Source organism: Aulostomus chinensis, chromosome 6 (genome assembly GCF_037954235.1).
Source record: "Aulostomus chinensis isolate RoL2024-O1b breed Wild chromosome 6, RoL_Achi_v1.0, whole genome shotgun sequence".
Taxonomy (NCBI): Eukaryota; Metazoa; Chordata; class Actinopteri; order Syngnathiformes; family Aulostomidae; genus Aulostomus; species Aulostomus chinensis.
In genome coordinates, this window is record NC_141325.1 from 20,081,583 (window position 1) to 20,104,020 (window position 22,438).

The following is a 22,438-nucleotide window of genomic DNA, read 5'->3' on the forward strand; positions in this document are numbered from 1 at the left end:
CTGAAAACTCACTTGGAAGAAAAGTTATGGCATTTTTGTATCACAGGTCACAAATAGTGTTTTCTCAGCGAGAGAAGGCCAAAATGAACACTTCATGCAGAACTCCTGCATTTTGATGAAAACTCTCTGAAATCCACCTGTAACTTCAAGTTTATGCATCTTTCTATGCTTTCACGTTGAAACTTGACTGAAAACTCACTTTGAAGAAAAGTTATGGCATTTTTGTATCACAGGTCACAAATAGTGTTTTCTCAGCGAGAGAAGGCCAAAATGAACACTTCATGCAGAACTCCTGCATTTTGATGAAAACTCTCTGAAATCCACCTGTAACTTCAAGTTTATGCATCTTTCTATGCTTTCAGGTTGAAACTTGACTGAAAACTCAATTTGAACAAAAGTTATGACTGTTTTATTTCACAGGTCACAAATAGCGTTTTCTCAGCGAGAGAAGGCCCAAAAGAACACTTCATGCAGCACTCCTGTATTTTGATGAAAACTCACTGAAATCAAGCTGTAACTTAGAGTTTATGCATCTTTCTATGCTTTCAGGTTGAAACTTGACTGAAAACTCACTTTGAACAAAAGTTATGGCTGTTTTTTTTCACAGGTCACAAATAGCGTTTTCTCAACGAGAGAAGGCCAAAATGAACACTTCATGCAGCACTCCTGTATTTTGATGAAAACTCACTGAAATCAAGCTGTAACTTCAAGTTTATGCATCTTTCTATGCTTTCAGGTTGAAACTTGACTGAAAACTCACTTTGAACAAAAGTTATGGCTGTTTTGTGTCACACGTCACAAATAGCGTTTTCTCAGTGAGAGAAGGCCAAAATGAACACTTCATGCAGAACTCCTGTATTTTGATGAAAACTCACTGAAATCAAGCTGTAACTTAGAGTTTATGCATCTTTCTATGCTTTCAGGTTGAAACTCACTTTGAACAAAGTTATGGCTGTTTTGTGTCATAGGTCACAAATAGCGTTTTCTCAGCGAGAGAAGGCCAAAATGAACACTTCATGCAGAACTCCTGTATTTGGATGAAAACTCTCTGAAATCCACCTGTAACTTCAAGTTTATGCATCTTTCTATGCTTTCAGGTTGAAACTTGACTGAAAACTCACTTTGAACAAAAGTTATGACTGTTTTGTTTCACAGGTCACAAATAGCGTTTTCTCAGCGAGAGAGGGCCAAAATGAAAACTTCATGCAGAACTCCTGTATTTTGATGAAAACTCACTGAAATCAAGCTGTAACTTAGAGTTTATGCATCTTTCTATGCTTTCAGGTTGAAACTTGACTGAAAACTCACTTTGAAGAAAAGTTATGGCATTTTTGTATCACAGGTCACAAATAGTGTTTTCTCAGCGAGAGAAGGCCAAAATGAACACTTCATGCAGAACTCCTGTATTTTGATGAAAACTCTCTGAAATCCACCTGTAACTTCAAGTTTATGCATCTTTCTATGCTTTCAGGTTGAAACTTGACTGAAAACTCACTTTGAACAAAAGTTATGGCATTTTTGTATCACAGGTCACAAATAGCGTTTTCTCAGCGAGAGAAGGCGAAAAATGAACACTTCATGCAGAACTCCTGTATTTTGATGAAAACTCACTGAAATCAAGCTGTAACTTCAAGTTTATGCATCTTTCTATGCTTTCAGGTTGAAACTTGACTGAAAACTCACTTTGAAGAAAAGTTATGGCATTTTTGTATCACAGGTCACAAATAGTGTTTTCTCAGCGAGAGAAGGCCAAAATGAACACTTCATGCAGAACTCCTGCATTTTGATGAAAACTCTCTGAAATCCACCTGTAACTTCAAGTTTATGCATCTTTCTATGCTTTCAGGTTGAAACTTGACTGAAAACTCAATTTGAACAAAAGTTATGACTGTTTTATTTCACAGGTCACAAATAGCGTTTTCTCAGCGAGAGAAGGCCAAAAAGAACACTTCATGCAGCACTCCTGTATTTTGATGAAAACTCACTGAAATCAAGCTGTAACTTAGAGTTTATGTATCTTTCTATGCTTTCAGGTTGAAACTTGACTGAAAACTCACTTTGAACAAAAGTTATGGCTGTTTTGTGTCACACGTCACAAATAGCGTTTTCTCAACGAGAGAAGGCCAAAATGAACACTTCATGCAGCACTCCTGTATTTTGATGAAAACTCACTGAAATCAAGCTGTAACTTCAAGTTTATGCATCTTTCTATGCTTTCAGGTTGAAACTTGACTGAAAACTCACTTTGAACAAAAGTTATGGCTGTTTTGTGTCACACGTCACAAATAGCGTTTTCTCAGTGAGAGAAGGCCAAAATGAACACTTCATGCAGAACTCCTGTATTTTGATGAAAACTCACTGAAATCAAGCTGTAACTTAGAGTTTATGCATCTTTCTATGCTTTCAGGTTGAAACTCACTTTGAACAAAGTTATGGCTGTTTTGTGTCATAGGTCACAAATAGCGTTTTCTCAGCGAGAGAAGGCCAAAATGAACACTTCATGCAGAACTCCTGTATTTGGATGAAAACTCTCTGAAATCCACCTGTAACTTCAAGTTTATGCATCTTTCTATGCTTTCAGGTTGAAACTTGACTGAAAACTCACTTTGAACAAAAGTTATGACTGTTTTGTTTCACAGGTCACAAATAGCGTTTTCTCAGCGAGAGAGGGCCAAAATGAAAACTTCATGCAGAACTCCTGTATTTTGATGAAAACTCACTGAAATCAAGCTGTAACTTAGAGTTTATGCATCTTTCTATGCTTTCAGGTTGAAACTTGACTGAAAACTCACTTTGAAGAAAAGTTATGGCATTTTTGTATCACAGGTCACAAATAGTGTTTTCTCAGCGAGAGAAGGCCAAAATGAACACTTCATGCAGAACTCCTGTATTTTGATGAAAACTCTCTGAAATCCACCTGTAACTTCAAGTTTATGCATCTTTCTATGCTTTCAGGTTGAAACTTGACTGAAAACTCACTTTGAACAAAAGTTATGGCATTTTTGTATCACAGGTCACAAATAGCGTTTTCTCAGCGAGAGAAGGCGAAAAATGAACACTTCATGCAGAACTCCTGTATTTTGATGAAAACTCACTGAAATCAAGCTGTAACTTCAAGTTTATGCATCTTTCTATGCTTTCAGGTTGAAACTTGACTGAAAACTCACTTTGAAGAAAAGTTATGGCATTTTTGTTTCACAGGTCACAAATAGTGTTTTCTCAGCGAGAGAAGGCCAAAATGAACACTTCATGCAGAACTCCTGCATTTTGATGAAAACTCTCTGAAATCCACCTGTAACTTCAAGTTTATGCATCTTTCTATGCTTTCAGGTTGAAACTTGACTGAAAACTCAATTTGAACAAAAGTTATGACTGTTTTATTTCACAGGTCACAAATAGCGTTTTCTCAGCGAGAGAAGGCCAAAAAGAACACTTCATGCAGCACTCCTGTATTTTGATGAAAACTCACTGAAATCAAGCTGTAACTTAGAGTTTATGCATCTTTCTATGCTTTCAGGTTGAAACTTGACTGAAAACTCACTTTGAAGAAAAGTTATGGCATTTTTGTTTCACAGGTCACAAATAGTGTTTTCTCAGCGAGAGAAGGCCAAAATGAACACTTCATGCAGAACCCCTGTATTTTGATGAAAACTCACTGAAATCAAGCTGTAACTTCAAGTTTATGCATCTTTCTATGCTTTCAGGTTGAAACTTGACTGAAAACTCACTTTGAACAAAAGTTATGGCATTTTTGTATCGCAGGTCACAAATAGTGTTTTCTCAGCGAGAGAAGGCCAAAATGAACACTTCATGCAGAACTCCTGTATTTTGATGAAAACTCACTGAAATCAAGCTGTAACTTCAAGTTTATGCATCTTTCTATGCTTTCAGGTTGAAACTTGACTGAAAACTCACTTTGAACAAAAGTTATGGAATTTTTGTATCACAGGTCACAAATAGTGTTTTCCCAGCGAGAGAAGGCCAAAATGAACACTTCATGCAGAACTCCTGTATTTTGATGAAAACTCACTGAAATCAAGCTGTAACTTCAAGTTTATGCTTCTTTCTATGCTTTCAGGTTGAAACTTGACTGAAAACTCACTTTGAACAAAAGTTATGGCTGTTCTGTGTCGCAGGTCACAAATAGTGTTTTCTCAGCGAGAGAAGGCCAAAATGAACACTACATGCAGAACTCCTGTATTTTGATGAAAACTCACTGAAATCAAGCTGTAACTTCAAGTTTATGCATCTTTCTATGCTTTCAGGTTGAAACTTGACTGAAAACTCACTTTGAACAAAAGTTATGGCATTTTTGTATCACAGGTCACAAATACTGTTTTCTCAGCGAGAGAAGTCCAAAATGAACACTTCATGCAGAACTCCTGTATTTTGATGAAAACTCACTGAAATCAAGCTGTAACTTCAAGTTTATGCATCTTTCTATGCTTTCAGGTTGAAACTTGACTGAAAACTCACTTTGAACAAAAGTTATGGCATTTTTGTATCACATGTCACAAATAGTGTTTTCTCAGCGAGAGAAGGCCAAAATGAACACTTCATGCAGAACTCCTGTATTTTGATGAAAACTCACTGAAATCAAGCTGTAACTTCAAGTTTATGCATCTTTCTATGCTTTCAGGTTGAAACTTGACTGAAAACTCACTTTGAACAAAAGTTATGGCTGTTTTGTGTCACACGTCACAAATAGCGTTTTCTCAGTGATAGAAGGCCAAAATGAACACTTCATGCAGAACTCCTGTATTTTGATGAAAACTCACTGAAATCAAGCTGTAACTTAGAGTTTATGCATCTTTCTATGCTTTCAGGTTGAAACTTGACTGAAAACTCACTTTTAAAAAAAGTTATGGCATTTTTGTATCACAGGTCACAAATAGTGTTTTCTCAGCGAGAGAAGGCCAAAATGAACACTTCATGCAGAACTCCTGTATTTTGATGAAAACTCTCTGAAATCCACCTGTAACTTCAAGTTTATGCATCTTTCTATGCTTTCAGGTTGAAACTTGACTGAAAACTCACTTTGAACAAAAGTTATGACTGTTTTGTTTCACAGGTCACAAATAGCGTTTTCTCAGCGAGAGAGGGCCAAAATGAACACTTCATGCAGAACTCCTGTATTTTGATGAAAACTCACTGAAATCAAGCTGTAACTTAGAGTTTATGCATCTTTCTATGCTTTCAGGTTGAAACTTGACTGAAAACTCACTTTGAAGAAAAGTTATGGCATTTTTGTATCACAGGTCACAAATAGTGTTTTCTCAGCGAGAGAAGGCCAAAATGAACACTTCATGCAGAACTCCTGCATTTTGATGAAAACTCTCTGAAATCCACCTGTAACTTCAAGTTTATGCATCTTTCTATGCTTTCACGTTGAAACTTGACTGAAAACTCACTTTGAACAAAAGTTATGGCTGTTTTGTGTCACAGGTCACAAATAGCGTTTTCTCAGCGAGAGAAGGCCAAAATGAACACTTCATGCAGAACTCCTGTATTTTGATGAAAACTCACTGAAATCCACCTGTTACTTCAAGTTTATGCATCTTTCTATGCTTTCAGGTTGAAACTTGACTGAAAACTCACTTTGAACAAAAGTTATGGCTGTTTTGTGTCACAGGTCACAAATAGCGTTTTCTCAGCGAGAGAAGGCCAAAATGAACACTTCATGCAGAACTCCTGTATTTTGATGAAAACTCACTGAATTCAAGCTGTAACTTCAAGTTTATGCATCTTTCTATGCTTTCAGGTTGAAACTTGACTGAAAACTCATTTTGAAGAAAAGTTATGGCATTTTTGTATCACAGGTCACAAATAGTGTTTTCTCAGCGAGAGAAGGCCAAAATGAACACTTCATGCAGAACTCCTGCATTTTGATGAAAACTCTCTGAAATCCACCTGTAACTTCAAGTTTATGTATCTTTCTATGCTTTCAGGTTGAAACTTGACTGAAAACTCAATTTGAATTTTCTCAGCGAGAGAAGGCCAAAATGAACACTTCATGCAGCACTCCTGTATTTTGATGAAAACTCACTGAAATCAAGCTGTAACTTAGAGTTTATACATCTTTCTAAGCTTTCAGGTGGAAACTTGACTGAAAACTCACTTTGAACAAAAGTTATGGCTGTTTTGTGTCACACGTCACAAAAAGCGTTTTCTCAGCGAGAGAAGGCCAAAATGAACACTTCATGCAGAACTCCTGTATTTTGATGAAAACTCACTGAAATCAAGCTGTAACTTAGAGTTTATGCATCTTTATATGCTTTCAGGTTGAAACTTGACTGAAAACTCACTTTTAAAAAAAGTTATGGCATTTTTGTATCACAGGTCACAAATAGTGTTTTCTCAGCAAGAGAAGGCCAAAATGAACACTTCATGCAGAACTCCTGTATTTTGATGAAAACTCTCTGAAATCCACCTGTAACTTCAAGTTTATGCATCTTTCTATGCTTTCAGGTTGAAACTTGACTGAAAACTCACTTTGAACAAAAGTTATGACTGTTTTGTTTCACAGGTCACAAATAGCGTTTTCTCAGCGAGAGAAGGCCAAAATGAACACTTCATGCAGAACTCCTGTATTTTGATGAAAACTCACTGAAATCAAGCTGTAACTTCAAGTTTATGCATCTTTCTATGCTTTCAGGTTGAAACTTGACTGAAAACTCACTTTGAAGAAAAGTTATGGCTGTTCTGTGTCGCAGGTCACAAATAGTGTTTTCTCAGCGAGAGAAGGCCAAAATGAACACTTCATGCAGAACTCCTGTATTTTGATGAAAACTCACTGAAATCAAGATGTAACTTCAAGTTTGTGCATCTTTCTATGCTTTCAGGTTGAAACTTGACTGAAAACTCACTTTGAAAAAAAGTTATGGCATTTTTGTATCACAGGTCACAAATAGCGTTTTCTCAGCGAGAGAAGGCCAAAATGAACACTTCATGCAGAACTCCTGTATTTTGATGAAAACTCACTGAAATCAAGCTGTAACTTCAAGTTTATGCATCTTTCTATGCTTTCAGGTTGAAACTTGACTGAAAACTCACTTTGAAGAAAAGTTATGGCATTTTTTTTTATCACAGGTCACAAATAGTGTTTTCTCAGCGAGAGAAGGCCAAAATGAACACTTCATGCAGAACTCCTGTATTTTGATGAAAACTCTCTGAAATCCACCTGTGACTTCAAGTTTATGCATCTTTCTATGCTTTCAGGTTGAAACTTGACTGAAAACTCACTTTGAACAAAAGTTATGACTTTTTTGTTTCACAGGTCACAAATAGCTTTTTCTCAGCGAGAGAAGGCCAATATGAACACTTCATGCAGAACTCCTGTATTTTGATGAAAACTCACTGAAATCAAGCTGTAACTTCAAGTTTATGCATCTTTCTATGCTTTCAGGTTGAAACTTGACTGAAAACTCACTTTGAAGAAAAGTTATGGCATTTTTTTTATCACAGGTCACAAATAGTGTTTTCTCAGCGAGAGAAGGCCAAAATGAACACTTCATGCAGAACTCCTGTATTTTGATGAAAACTCTCTGAAATCCACCTGTGACTTCAAGTTTATGCATCTTTCTATGCTTTCAGGTTGAAACTTGACTGAAAACTCACTTTGAACAAAAGTTATGGCATTTTTGTATCACATGTCACAAATAGTGTTTTCTCAGCGAGAGAAGGCCAAAATGAACACTTCATGCAGAACTCCTGTATTTTGATGAAACTCACTGATATCAAGCTGTAACTTCAAGTTTATGCATCTTTCTATGCTTTCAGGTTGAAACTTGACTGAAAACTCACTTTGAACAAAAGTTATGGCATTTTTGTATCACAGGTCACAAATAGTGTTTTCTCAGCGAGAGAAGGCCAAAATGAACACTTCATGCAGAACTCCTGTATTTTGATGAAAACTCACTGAAATCAAGCTGTAACTTCAAGTTTATGCATCTTTCTATGCTTTCAGGTTGAAACTTGACTGAAAACTCACTTTGAACAAAAGTTATGGCATTTTTGTATCACAGGTCACAAATAGTGTTTTCTCAGCGAGAGAAGGCCAAAATGAACACTTCATGCAGAACTCCTGTATTTTGATGAAAACTCTCTGAAATCAAGCTGTAACTTCAAGTTTATGCATCTTTCTATGCTTTCAGGTTGAAACTTGACTGAAAACTCACTTTGAACAAATGTTATGGCATTTTTGTATCACAGGTCACAAATAGTGTTTTCTCAGCGAGAGAAGGCCAAAATGAACACTTCATGCAGAACTCCTGTATTTTGATGAAAACTCACTGAAATCAAGCTGTAACTTCAAGTTTATGCATCTTTCTCTGCTTTCAGTTTGAAACTTGACTGAAAACTCACTTTGAACAAAAGTTATGGCTTTTCTGTGTCGCAGGTCACAAATAGCGTTTTCTCAGCGAGAGAAGGCCAAAATGAACACTTCATGCAGAACTCCTGTATTTTGATGAAAACTCACTGAAATCAAGCTTTAACTTCAAGTTTATGCATCTTTCTATGCTTACAGGTTGAAACTTGACTTAAAACTCACTTTGAAGAAAAGTTATGGCATTTTTGTATCACAGGTCACAAATAGTGTTTTCTCAGCGAAAGAAGGCCAAAAAGAACACTTCATGCAGAACTCCTGTATTTTGATTAAAACTCACTGAAATCAAGCTGTAACTTCAAGTTTATGCATCTTTCTATGCTTTCAGGTGGAAACTTGACTGAAAACTCACTTTGAACAAAAGTTATGGCATTTTTGTATCACAGGTCACAAATAGCGTTTTCTCAGCGAGAGAAGGCCAAAAAGAACACTTCATGCAGAACTCCTGTATTTTGATGAAAACTCACTGAAATCAAGCTGTAACTTTAAGTTTATGCATCTTTCTATGCTTTCAGGTTGAAACTTGACTGAAAACTCACTTTGAAGAAAAGTTATGGCATTTTTGTTTCACAGGTCACAAATAGTGTTTTCTCAGCGAGAGAAGGCCAAAATGAACACTTCATGCAGAACCCCTGTATTTTGATGAAAACTCACTGAAATCAAGCTGTAACTTCAAGTTTATGCATCTTTCTATGCTTTCAGGTTGAAACTTGACTGAAAACTCACTTTGAACAAAAGTTATGGCATTTTTGTATCGCAGGTCACAAATAGTGTTTTCTCAGCGAGAGAAGGCCAAAATGAACACTTCATGCAGAACTCCTGTATTTTGATGAAAACTCACTGAAATCAAGCTGTAACTTCAAGTTTATGCATCTTTCTATGCTTTCAGGTTGAAACTTGACTGAAAACTCACTTTGAACAAAAGTTATGGAATTTTTGTATCACAGGTCACAAATAGTGTTTTCCCAGCGAGAGAAGGCCAAAATGAACACTTCATGCAGAACTCCTGTATTTTGATGAAAACTCACTGAAATCAAGCTGTAACTTCAAGTTTATGCTTCTTTCTATGCTTTCAGGTTGAAACTTGACTGAAAACTCACTTTGAACAAAAGTTATGGCTGTTCTGTGTCGCAGGTCACAAATAGTGTTTTCTCAGCGAGAGAAGGCCAAAATGAACACTTCATGCAGAACTCCTGTATTTTGATGAAAACTCACTGAAATCAAGCTGTAACTTCAAGTTTATGCATCTTTCTATGCTTTCAGGTTGAAACTTGACTGAAAACTCACTTTGAACAAAAGTTATGGCATTTTTGTATCACAGGTCACAAATAGCGTTTTCTCAGCGAGAGAAGGCCAAAATGAACACTTCATGCAGAACTCCTGTATTTTGATGAAAACCCACTGAAATCAAGCTGTAACTTCAAGTTTATGCATCTTTCTATGCTTTCAGGTGGAAACTTGACTGAAAACTCACTTTGAACAAAAGTTATGGCTGTTCTGTGTCGCAGGTCACAAATAGTGTTTTCTCAGCGAGAGAAGGCCAAAATGAACACTTCATGCAGAACTCCTGTATTTTGATGAAAACTCACTGAAATCAAGCTGTAACTTCAAGTTTATGCATCTTTCTATGCTTTCAGGTTGAAACTTGACTGAAAACTCACTTTTAAAAAAAGTTATGGCATTTTTGTATCACAGGTCACAAATAGTGTTTTCTCAGCGAGAGAAGGCCAAAATGAACACTTCATGCAGAACTCCTGTATTTTGATGAAAACTCACTGAAATCAAGCTGTAACTTCAAGTTTATGCATCTTTCTATGCTTTCAGGTTGAAACTTGACTGAAAACTCACTTTGAACAAAAGCTATGGCATTTTTGTATCACAGGTCACAAATAGTGTTTTCTCAGCGAGAGTAGGCCAAAATGAACACTTCATGCAGAACTCCTGTATTTTGATGAAAACTCACTGAAATCAAGCTGTAACTTCAAGTTTATGCATCTTTCTATGCTTTCAGGTTGAAACTTGACTGAAAACTCACTTTGAACAAAAGTTATGGCATTTTTGTATCACAGGTCACAAATAGTGTTTTCTCAGCGAGAGAAGGCCAAAATGAACACTTCATGCAGAACTCCTGTATTTTGATGAAAACTCACTGAAATCAAGCTGTAACTTCAAGTTTATGCATCTTTCTATGCTTTCAGGTTGAAACTTGACTGAAAACTCACTTTGAACAAAAGTTATGGCATTTTTGTATCACAGGTCACAAATAGCGTTTTCTCAGCGAGAGAAGGCAAAAATGAACACTTCATGCAGAACTCCTGTATTTTGATGAAAACTCACTGAAATCAAGCTGTAACTTCAAGTTTATGCATCTTTCTATGCTTTCAGGTTGAAACTTGACTGAAAACTCACTTTGAACCAAAGTTTTGGCATTTTTGTATCACAGGTCACAAATAGTGTTTACTCAGCGAGAGAAGGCCAAAATGAACACTTCATGCAGAAATCCTGTATTTTGATGAAAACTCACTGAAATCAAGCTGTAACTTCAAGTTTATGCATCTTTCTATGCTTTCAGGTTGAAATGTGACTGAAAACTCACTTTGAACAAAAGTTATGGCATTTTTGTATCAGAGGTCACAAATAGCGTTTTCTCAGCGAGAGAAGGCCAAAATGAACACTTCATGCAGATCTCCTGTATTTTGATGAAAACTCACTGAAATCAAGCTGTAACTTCAAGTTTATGCATCTTTCTATGCTTTCAGGTTGAAACTTGACTGAAAACTCACTTTGAACAAAAGTTATGGCATTTTTGTATCACAGGTCACAAATAGTGTTTTCTCAGCGAGAGAAGGCCAAAATGAACACTTCATGCAGAACTCCTGTATTTTGATGAAAACTCACTGAAATCAAGCTGTAACTTCAAGTTTATGCATCTTTCTATGCTTTCAGGTTGAAACTTGACTGAAAACTCACTTTGAACCAAAGTTTTGGCATTTTTGTATCACAGGTCACAAATAGTGTTTTCTCAGCGAGAGAAGGCCAAAATGAACACTTCATGCAGAACTCCTGTATTTTGATGAAAACTCACTGAAATCAAGCTGTAACTTCAAGTTTATGCATCTTTCTATGCTTTCAGGTTGAAACTTGACTGAAAACTCACTTTGAACAAAAGTTATGGCATTTTTGTATCACAGGTCACAAATAGCGTTTTCTCAGCGAGAGAAGGCCAAAATGAACACTTCATGCAGAACTCCTGTATTTTGATGAAAACCCACTGAAATCAAGCTGTAACTTCAAGTTTATGCATCTTTCTATGCTTTCAGGTTGAAACTTGACTGAAAACTCACTTTGAACAAAAGTTATGGCATTTTTGTATCACAGGTCACAAATAGTGTTTTCTCAGCGAGAGAAGGCCAAAATGAACACTTCATGCAGAACTCCTGTATTTTGATGAAAACTCACTGAAATCAAGGTGTAACTTCAAGTTTATGCATCTTTCTATGCTTTCAGGTTGAAACTTGACTGAAAACTCACTTTTAAAAAAGTTATGGCATTTTTGTATCACAGGTCACAAATAGTGTTTTCTCAGCGAGAGAAGGCCAAAATGAACACTTCATGCAGAACTCCTGTATTTTGATGAAAACTCACTGAAATCAAGCTGTAACTTCAAGTTTATGCATCTTTCTATGCTTTCAGGTTGAAACTTGACTGAAAACTCACTTTGAACAAAAGTTATGGCATTTTTGTATCACAGGTCACAAATAGTGTTTTCTCAGCGAGAGAAGGCCAAAATGAACACTTCATGCAGAACTCCTGTATTTTGATGAAAACTCACTGAAATCAAGCTGTAACTTCAAGTTGATGCATCTTTCTATGCTTTCAGGTTGAAACTTGACTGAAAACTCACTTTGAACAAAAGTTATGGCATTTTTGTATCACAGGTCACAAATAGTGTTTTCTCAGCGAGAGTAGGCCAAAATGAACACTTCATGCAGAACTCCTGTATTTTGATGAAAACTCACTGAAATCAAGCTGTAACTTCAAGTTTATGCATCTTTCTATGCTTTCAGGTTGAAACTTGACTGAAAACTCACTTTGAACAAAAGTTATGGCATTTTTGTATCACAGGTCACAAATAGCGTTTTCTCAGCGAGAGAAGGCCAAAATGAACACTTCATGCAGAACTCCTGTATTTTGAAGAAAACTCACTGAAATCAAGCTGTAACTTCAAGTTTATGCATCTTTCTATGCTTTCAGGTTGAAACTTGACTGAAAACTCACTTTGAACAAAAGTTATTGCATTTTTGTATCACAGGTCACAAATAGTGTTTTCTCAGCGAGAGAAGGCCAAAATGAACACTTCATGCAGAACTCCTGTATTTTGATGAAAAATCACTGAAATCAAGCTGTAACTTCAAGTTTATGCATCTTTCTATGCTTTCAGGTTGAAACTTGACCGAAAACTCACTTTGAACAAAAGTTATGGCTGTTCTGTGTCGCAGGTCACAAATAGCGTTTTCTCAGCGAGAGAAGGCCAAAATGAACACTTCATGCAGAACTCCTGTATTTTGATGAAAACTCACTGAAATCAAGCTGTAACTTCAAGTTTATGCATCTTTCTATGCTTTCAGGTTGAAACTTGACTGAAAACTCACTTTGAAAAAAAGTTATGGCATTTTTGTATCACAGGTCACAAATAGTGTTTTCTCAGCGACAGTAGGCCAAAATGAACACTTCATGCAGAACTCCTGTATTTTGATGAAAACTCACTGAAATCAAGCTGTAACTTCAAGTTTATGCATCTTTCTATGCTTTCAGGTTGAAACTTGACTGAAAACTCACTTTGAACAAAAGTTATGGCATTTTTGTATCACAGGTCACAAATAGCGTTTTCTCAGCGAGAGAAGGCCAAAATGAACACTTCATGCAGAACTCCTGTATTTTGAAGAAAACTCACTGAAATCAAGCTGTAACTTCAAGTTTATGCATCTTTCTATGCTTTCAGGTTGAAACTTGACTGAAAACTCACTTTGAACAAAAGTTATTGCATTTTTGTATCACAGGTCACAAATAGCGTTTTCTCAGCGAGAGAAGGCCAAATGAACACTTCATGCAGAACTCCTGTATTTGATGAAAACTCACTGAAATCAAGCTGTAACTTCAAGTTTATGCATCTTTCTATGCTTTCAGGTTGAAACTTGACTGAAAACTCACTTTGAACAAAAGTTATGGCATTTTTGTATCACAGGTCACAAATAGTGTTTTCTCAGCGAGAGTAGGCCTCAATGAACACTTCATGCAGAACTCCTGTATTTTGATGAAAACTCACTGAAATCAAGCTGTAACTTCAAGTTTATGCATCTTTCTATGCTTTCAGGTTGAAACTTGACTGAAAACTCACTTTGAACCAAAGTTTTGGCATTTTTGTATCACAGGTCACAAATAGTGTTTTCTCAGCGAGAGAAGGCCAAAATGAACACTTCATGCAGAAATCCTGTATTTTGATGAAAACTCACTGAAATCAAGCTGTAACTTCAAGTTTATGCATCTTTCTATGCTTTCAGGTTGAAATGTGACTGAAAACTCACTTTGAACAAAAGTTATGGCATTTTTGTATCACAGGTCACAAATAGCGTTTTCTCAGCGAGAGAAGGCCAAAATGAACACTTCATGCAGATCTCCTGTATTTTGATGAAAACTCACTGAAATCAAGCTGTAACTTCAAGTTTATGCATCTTTCTATGCTTTCAGGTTGGAACTTGACTGAAAACTCACTTTGAACAACAGTTATGGCATTTTTGTATCACAGGTCACAAATAGTGTTTTCTCAGCGAGAGAAGGCCAAAATGAACACTTCATGCAGAACTCCTGTATTTTGATGAAAACTCACTGAAATCAAGCTGTAACTTCAAGTTTATGCATCTTTCTATGCTTTCAGGTTGAAACTTGACTGAAAACTCACTTTGAACAAAAGTTATGGCATTTTTGTATCACAGGTCACAAATAGTGTTTTCTCAGCGAGAGAAGGCCAAAATGAACACTTCATGCAGAACTCCTGTATTTTGATGAAAACTCACTGAAATCAAGCTGTAACTTCAAGTTTATGCATCTTTCTATGCTTTCAGGTTGAAACTTGACTGAAAACTCACTTTTAAAAAAAGTTATGGCATTTTTGTATCACAGGTCACAAATAGTGTTTTCTCAGCGAGAGAAGGCCAAAATGAACACTTCATGCAGAACTCCTGTATTTTGATGAAAACTCACTGAAATCAAGCTGTAACTTCAAGTTTATGCATCTTTCTATGCTTTCAGGTTGAAACTTGACTGAAAACTCACTTTGAACCAAAGTTTTGGCATTTTTGTATCACAGGTCACAAATAGTGTTTTCTCAGCGAGAGAAGGCCAAAATGAACACTTCATGCAGAAATCCTGTATTTTGATGAAAACTCACTGAAATCAAGCTGTAACTTCAAGTTTATGCATCTTTCTATGCTTTCAGGTTGAAATGTGACTGAAAACTCACTTTGAACAAAAGTTATGGCATTTTTGTATCACAGGTCACAAATAGCGTTTTCTCAGCGAGAGAAGGCCAAAATGAACACTTCATGCAGATCTCCTGTATTTTGATGAAAACTCACTGAAATCAAGCTGTAACTTCAAGTTTATGCATCTTTCTATGCTTTCAGGTTGGAACTTGACTGAAAACTCACTTTGAACAAAAGTTATGGCATTTTTGTATCACAGGTCACAAATAGTGTTTTCTCAGCGAGAGAAGGCCAAAATGAACACTTCATGCAGAACTCCTGTATTTTGATGAAAACTCACTGAAATCAAGCTGTAACTTCAAGTTTATGCATCTTTCTATGCTTTCAGGTTGAAACTTGACTGAAAACTCACTTTGAACAAAAGTTATGGCATTTTTGTATCACAGGTCACAAATAGTGTTTTCTCAGCGAGAGAAGGCCAAAATGAACACTTCATGCAGAACTCCTGTATTTTGATGAAAACTCACTGAAATCAAGCTGTAACTTCAAGTTTATGCATCTTTCTATGCTTTCAGGTTGAAACTTGACTGAAAACTCACTTTGAACAAAAGTTATGGCATTTTTGTATCACAGGTCACAAATAGCGTTTTCTCAGCGAGAGAAGGCCAAAATGAACACTTCATGCAGAACTCCTGTATTTTGATGAAAACCCACTGAAATCAAGCTGTAACTTCAAGTTTATGCATCTTTCTATGCTTTCAGGTTGAAACTTGACTGAAAACTCACTTTGAACAAAAGTTATGGCATTTTTGTATCACAGGTCACAAATAGTGTTTTCTCAGCGAGAGAAGGCCAAAATGAACACTTCATGCAGAACTCCTGTATTTTGATGAAAACTCACTGAAATCAAGCTGTATCTTCAAGTTTATGCATCTTTCTATGCTTTCAGGTTGAAACTTGACTGAAAACTCACTTTTAAAAAAGTTATGGCATTTTTGTATCACAGGTCACAAATAGTGTTTTCTCAGCGAGAGAAGGCCAAAATGAACACTTCATGCAGAACTCCTGTATTTTGATGAAAACTCACTGAAATCAAGCTGTAACTTCAAGTTTATGCATCTTTCTATGCTTTCAGGTTGAAACTTGACTGAAAACTCACTTTGAACAAAAGTTATGGCATTTTTGTATCACAGGTCACAAATAGTGTTTTCTCAGCGAGAGAAGGCCAAAATGAACACTTCATGCAGAACTCCTGTATTTTGATGAAAACTCACTGAAATCAAGCTGTATCTTCAAGTTTATGCATCTTTCTATGCTTTCAGGTTGAAACTTGACTGAAAACTCACTTTAAAAAAAGTTATGGCATTTTTGTATCACAGGTCACAAATAGTGTTTTCTCAGCGAGAGAAGGCCAAAATGAACACTTCATGCAGAACTCCTGTATTTTGATGAAAACTCACTGAAATCAAGCTGTAACTTCAAGTTTATGCATCTTTCTATGCTTTCAGGTTGAAACTTGACTGAAAACTCACTTTGAACAAAAGTTATGGCTGTTCTGTGTCGCAGGTCACAAATAGCGTTTTCTCAGCGAGAGAAGGCCAAAATGAACACTACATGCAGAACTCCTGTATTTTGATGAAAACTCACAAAATCAAGCTGTAACTTCAAGTTTATGCATCTTTCTATGCTTTCAGGTTGAAACTTGACTGAAAACTCACTTTGAACAAAAGTTATGGCATTTTTGTATCACAGGTCACAAATAGTGTTTTCTCAGCGAGAGAAGGCCAAAATGAACACTTCATGCAGAACTCCTGTATTTTGATGAAAACTCACTGAAATCAAGCTGTAACTTCAAGTTTATGCATCTTTCTATGCTTTCAGGTTGAAACTTGACTGAAAACTCACTTTGAACAAAAGTTATGGCATTTTTGTATCACAGGTCACAAATAGTGTTTTCTCAGCGAGAGTAGGCCTCAATGAACACTTCATACAGAACTCCTGTATTTTGATGAAAACTCACTGAAATCAAGCTGTAACTTCAAGTTTATGCATCTTTCTATGCTTTCAGGTTGAAACTTGACTGAAAACTCACTTTGAACAAAAGTTAAGGCATTTTTGTATCACAGGTCACAAATAGTGTTTTCTCAGCGAGAGTAGGCCAAAATGAACACTTCATGCAGAACTCCTGTATTTTGATGAAAACTCACTGAAATCAAGCTGTAACTTCAAGTTTATGCATCTTTCTATGCTTTCAGGTTGAAACTTGACTGAAAACTCACTTTGAACAAAAGTTATGGCATTTTTGTATCACAGGTCACAAATAGCGTTTTCTCAGCGAGAGAAGGCCAAAATGAACACTTCATGCAGAACTCCTGTATTTTGAAGAAAACTAACTGAAATCAAGCTGTAACTTCAAGTTTATGCATCTTTCTATGCTTTCAGGTTGAAACTTGACTGAAAACTCACTTTGAACAAAAGTTATTGCATTTTTGTATCACAGGTCACAAATAGTGTTTTCTCAGCGAGAGAAGGCCAAAATGAACACTTCATGCAGAACTCCTGTATTTTGATGAAAACTCACTGAAATCAAGCTGTAACTTCAAGTTTATGCATCTTTCTATGCTTTCAGGTTGAAACTTGACTGAAAACTCACTTTTAAGAAAAGTTATGGCATTTTTGTATCACAGGTCACAAATAGTGTTTTCTCAGCGAGAGAAGGCCAAAATGAACACTTCATGCAGAACTCCTGTATTTTGATGAAAACTCACTGAAATCAATCTGTAACTTCAAGTTTATGCATCTTTCTATGCTTTCAGGTTGAAACTTGACTGAAAACTCACTTTGAACAAAAGTTATGGCTGTTCTGTGTCGCAGGTCACAAATAGTGTTTACTCAGCGAGAGAAGGCCAAAATGAACACTTCATGCAGAACTCCTGTATTTTGATGAAAACTCACTGAAATCAAGCTGTAACTTCAAGTTTATGCATCTTTCTATGCTTTCAGGTTGAAACTTGACTGAAAACTCACTTTGAACAAAAGTTATGGCTGTTCTGTGTCGCAGGTCATAAATAGCGTTTTCTCAGCGAGAGAAGGCCAAAATGAACACTTCATGCAGAACTCCTGTATTTTGATGAAAACTCACAAAATCAAGCTGTAACTTCAAGTTTATGCATCTTTCTATGCTTTCAGGTTGAAACTTGACTGAAAACTCACTTTGAACAAAAGTTATGGCATTTTTGTATCACAGGTCACAAATAGTGTTTTCTCAGCGAGAGAAGGCCAAAATGAACACTTCATGCAGAACTCCTGTATTTTGATGAAAACTCACTGAAATCAAGCTGTAACTTCAAGTTTATGCATCTTTCTATGCTTTCAGGTTGAAACTTGACTGAAAACTCACTTTGAACAAAAGTTATGGCATTTTTGTATCACAGGTCACAAATAGTGTTTTCTCAGCGAGAGTAGGCCTCAATGAACACTTCATGCAGAACTCCTGTATTTTGATGAAAACTCACTGAAATCAAGCTGTAACTTCAAGTTTATGCATCTTTCTATGCTTTCAGGTTGAAACTTGACTGAAAACTCACTTTGAACAAAAGTTATGGCATTTTTGTATCACAGGTCACAAATAGTGTTTTCTCAGCGAGAGTAGGCCTCAATGAACACTTCATGCAGAACTCCTGTATTTTGATGAAAACTCACTGAAATCAAGCTGTAACTTCAAGTTTATGCATCTTTCTATGCTTTCAGGTTGAAACTTGACTGAAAACTCACTTTGAACAAAAGTTATGGCATTTTTGTATCACAGGTCACAAATAGTGTTTTCTCAGCGAGAGTAGGCCTCAATGAACACTTCATGCAGAACTCCTGTATTTTGATGAAAACTCACTGAAATCAAGCTGTAACTTCAAGTTTATGCATCTTTCTATGCTTTCAGGTTGAAACTTGACTGAAAACTCACTTTGAACAAAAGTTATGGCATTTTTGTATCACAGGTCACAAATAGCGTTTTCTCAGCGAGAGAAGGCCAAATGAACACTTCATGCAGAACTCCTGTATTTTGATGAAAACTCACTGAAATCAAGCTGTAACTTCAAGTTTATGCATCTTTCTATGCTTTCAGGTTGAAACTTGACTGAAAACTCACTTTGAACCAAAGTTTTGGCATTTTTGTATCACAGGTCACAAATAGTGTTTTCTCAGCGAGAGAAGGCCAAAATGAACACTTCATGCAGAAATCCTGTATTTTGATGAAAACTCACTGAAATCAAGCTGTAACTTCAAGTTTATGCATCTTTCTATGCTTTCAGGTTGAAATGTGACTGAAAACTCACTTTGAACAAAAGTTATGGCATTTTTGTATCACAGGTCACAAATAGCGTTTTCTCAGCGAGAGAAGGCCAAAATGAACACTTCATGCAGATCTCCTGTATTTTGATGAAAACTCACTGAAATCAAGCTGTAACTTCAAGTTTATGCATCTTTCTATGCTTTCAGGTTGGAACTTGACTGAAAACTCACTTTGAACAAAAGTTATGGCATTTTTGTATCACAGGTCACAAATAGTGTTTTCTCAGCGAGAGAAGGCCAAAATGAACACTTCATGCAGAACTCCTGTATTTTGATGAAAACTCACTGAAATCAAGCTGTAACTTCAAGTTTATGCATCTTTCTATGCTTTCAGGTTGAAACTTGACTGAAAACTCACTTTGAACAAAAGTTATGCATTTTTGTATCACAGGTCACAAATAGTGTTTTCTCAGCGAGAGAAGGCCAAAATGAACACTTCATGCAGAACTCCTGTATTTTGATGAAAACTCACTGAAATCAAGCTGTAACTTCAAGTTTATGCATCTTTCTATGCTTTCAGGTTGAAACTTGACTGAAAACTCACTTTGAACAAAAGTTATGGCATTTTTGTATCACAGGTCACAAATAGCGTTTTCTCAGCGAGAGAAGGCCAAAATGAACACTTCATGCAGAACTCCTGTATTTTGATGAAAACCCACTGAAATCAAGCTGTAACTTCAAGTTTATGCATCTTTCTATGCTTTCAGGTTGAAACTTGACTGAAAACTCACTTTGAACAAAAGTTATGGCATTTTTGTATCACAGGTCACAAATAGTGTTTTCTCAGCGAGAGAAGGCCAAAATGAACACTTCATGCAGAACTCCTGTATTTTGATGAAAACTCACTGAAATCAAGCTGTAACTTCAAGTTTATGCATCTTTCTATGCTTTCAGGTTGAAACTTGACTGAAAACTCACTTTGAACAAAAGTTATGGCATTTTTGTATCACAGGTCACAAATAGTGTTTTCTCAGCGAGAGAAGGCCAAATGAACACTTCATGCAGAACTCCTGTATTTTGATGAAAACTCACTGAAATCAAGCTGTAACTTCAAGTTTATGCATCTTTCTATGCTTTCAGGTTGAAACTTGACTGAAAACTCACTTTGAACAAAAGTTATGGCATTTTTGTATCACAGGTCACAAATAGCGTTTTCTCAGCGAGAGAAGGCCAAAATGAACACTTCATGCAGAACTCCTGTATTTTGATGAAAACCACTGAAATCAAGCTGTAACTTCAAGTTTATGCATCTTTCTATGCTTTCAGGTTGAAACTTGACTGAAAACTCACTTTGAACAAAAGTTATGGCATTTTTGTATCACAGGTCACAAATAGTGTTTTCTCAGCGAGAGAAGGCCAAAATGAACACTTCATGCAGAACTCCTGTATTTTGATGAAAACTCACTGAAATCAAGCTGTATCTTCAAGTTTATGCATCTTTCTATGCTTTCAGGTTGAAACTTGACTGAAAACTCACTTTTAAAAAAGTTATGGCATTTTTGTATCACAGGTCACAAATAGTGTTTTCTCAGCGAGAGAAGGCAAAATGAACACTTCATGCAGAACTCCTGTATTTTGATGAAAACTCACTGAAATCAAGCTGTAACTTCAAGTTTATGCATCTTTCTATGCTTTCAGGTTGAAACTTGACTGAAAACTCACTTTGAACAAAAGTTATGGCATTTTTGTATCACAGGTCACAAATAGTGTTTTCTCAGCGAGAGAAGGCCAAAATGAACACTTCATGCAGAACTCCTGTATTTTGATGAAAACTCACTGAAATCAAGCTGTAACTTCAAGTTTATGCATCTTTCTATGCTTTCAGGTTGAAACTTGACTGAAAACTCACTTTTAAAAAAGTTATGGCATTTTTGTATCACAGGTCACAAATAGTGTTTTCTCAGCGAGAGAAGGCCAAAATGAACACTTCATGCAGAACTCCTGTATTTTGATGAAAACTCACTGAAATCAAGCTGTAACTTCAAGTTTATGCATCTTTCTATGCTTTCAGGTTGAAACTTGACTGAAAACTCACTTTGAACAAAAGTTATGGCTGTTTGTGTCGACAGGTCACAAATAGCGTTTTCTCAGCGAGAGAAGGCCAAATGAACACTACATGCAGAACTCCTGTATTTTGATGAAAACTCACTAAATCAAGCTGTAACTTCAAGTTTATGCATCTTTCTATGCTTTCAGGTTGAAACTTGACTGAAAACTCACTTTGAACAAAAGTTATGGCATTTTTGTATCACAGGTCACAAATAGTGTTTTCTCAGCGAGAGAAGGCCAAAATGAACACTTCATGCAGAACTCCTGTATTTTGATGAAAACTCACTGAAATCAAGCTGTAACTTCAAGTTTATGCATCTTTCTATGCTTTCAGGTTGAAACTTGACTGAAAACTCACTTTGAACAAAAGTTATGGCATTTTTGTATCACAGGTCACAAATAGTGTTTTCTCAGCGAGAGTAGGCCTAAATGAACACTTCATGCAGAACTCCTGTATTTTGATGAAAACTCACTGAAATCAAGCTGTAACTTCAAGTTTATGCATCTTTCTATGCTTTCAGGTTGAAACTTGACTGAAAACTCACTTTGAACAAAAGTTATGGCATTTTTGTATCACAGGTCACAAATAGTGTTTTCTCAGCGAGAGAAGGCCAAAATGAACACTTCATGCAGAACTCCTGTATTTTGATGAAACTCACTGAAATCAAGCTGTAACTTCAAGTTTATGCATCTTTCTATGCTTTCAGGTTGAAACTTGACTGAAAACTCACTTTGAACAAAAGTTATGGCATTTTTGTATCACAGGTCACAAATAGCGTTTTCTCAGCGAGAGAAGGCCAAAATGAACACTTCATGCAGAACTCCTGTATTTTGAAGAAAACTCACTGAAATCAAGCTGTAACTTCAAGTTTATGCATCTTTCTATGCTTTCAGGTTGAAACTTGACTGAAAACTCACTTTGAACAAAAGTTATGGCATTTTTGTATCACAGGTCACAAATAGTGTTTTCTCAGCGAGAGAAGGCCAAAATGAACACTTCATGCAGAACTCCTGTATTTTGATGAAAACTCACTGAAATCAAGCTGTAACTTCAAGTTTATGCATCTTTCTATGCTTTCAGGTTGAAACTTGACTGAAAACTCACTTTGAACAAAAGTTATGGCATTTTTGTATCACAGGTCACAAATAGTGTTTTCTCAGCGAGAGAAGG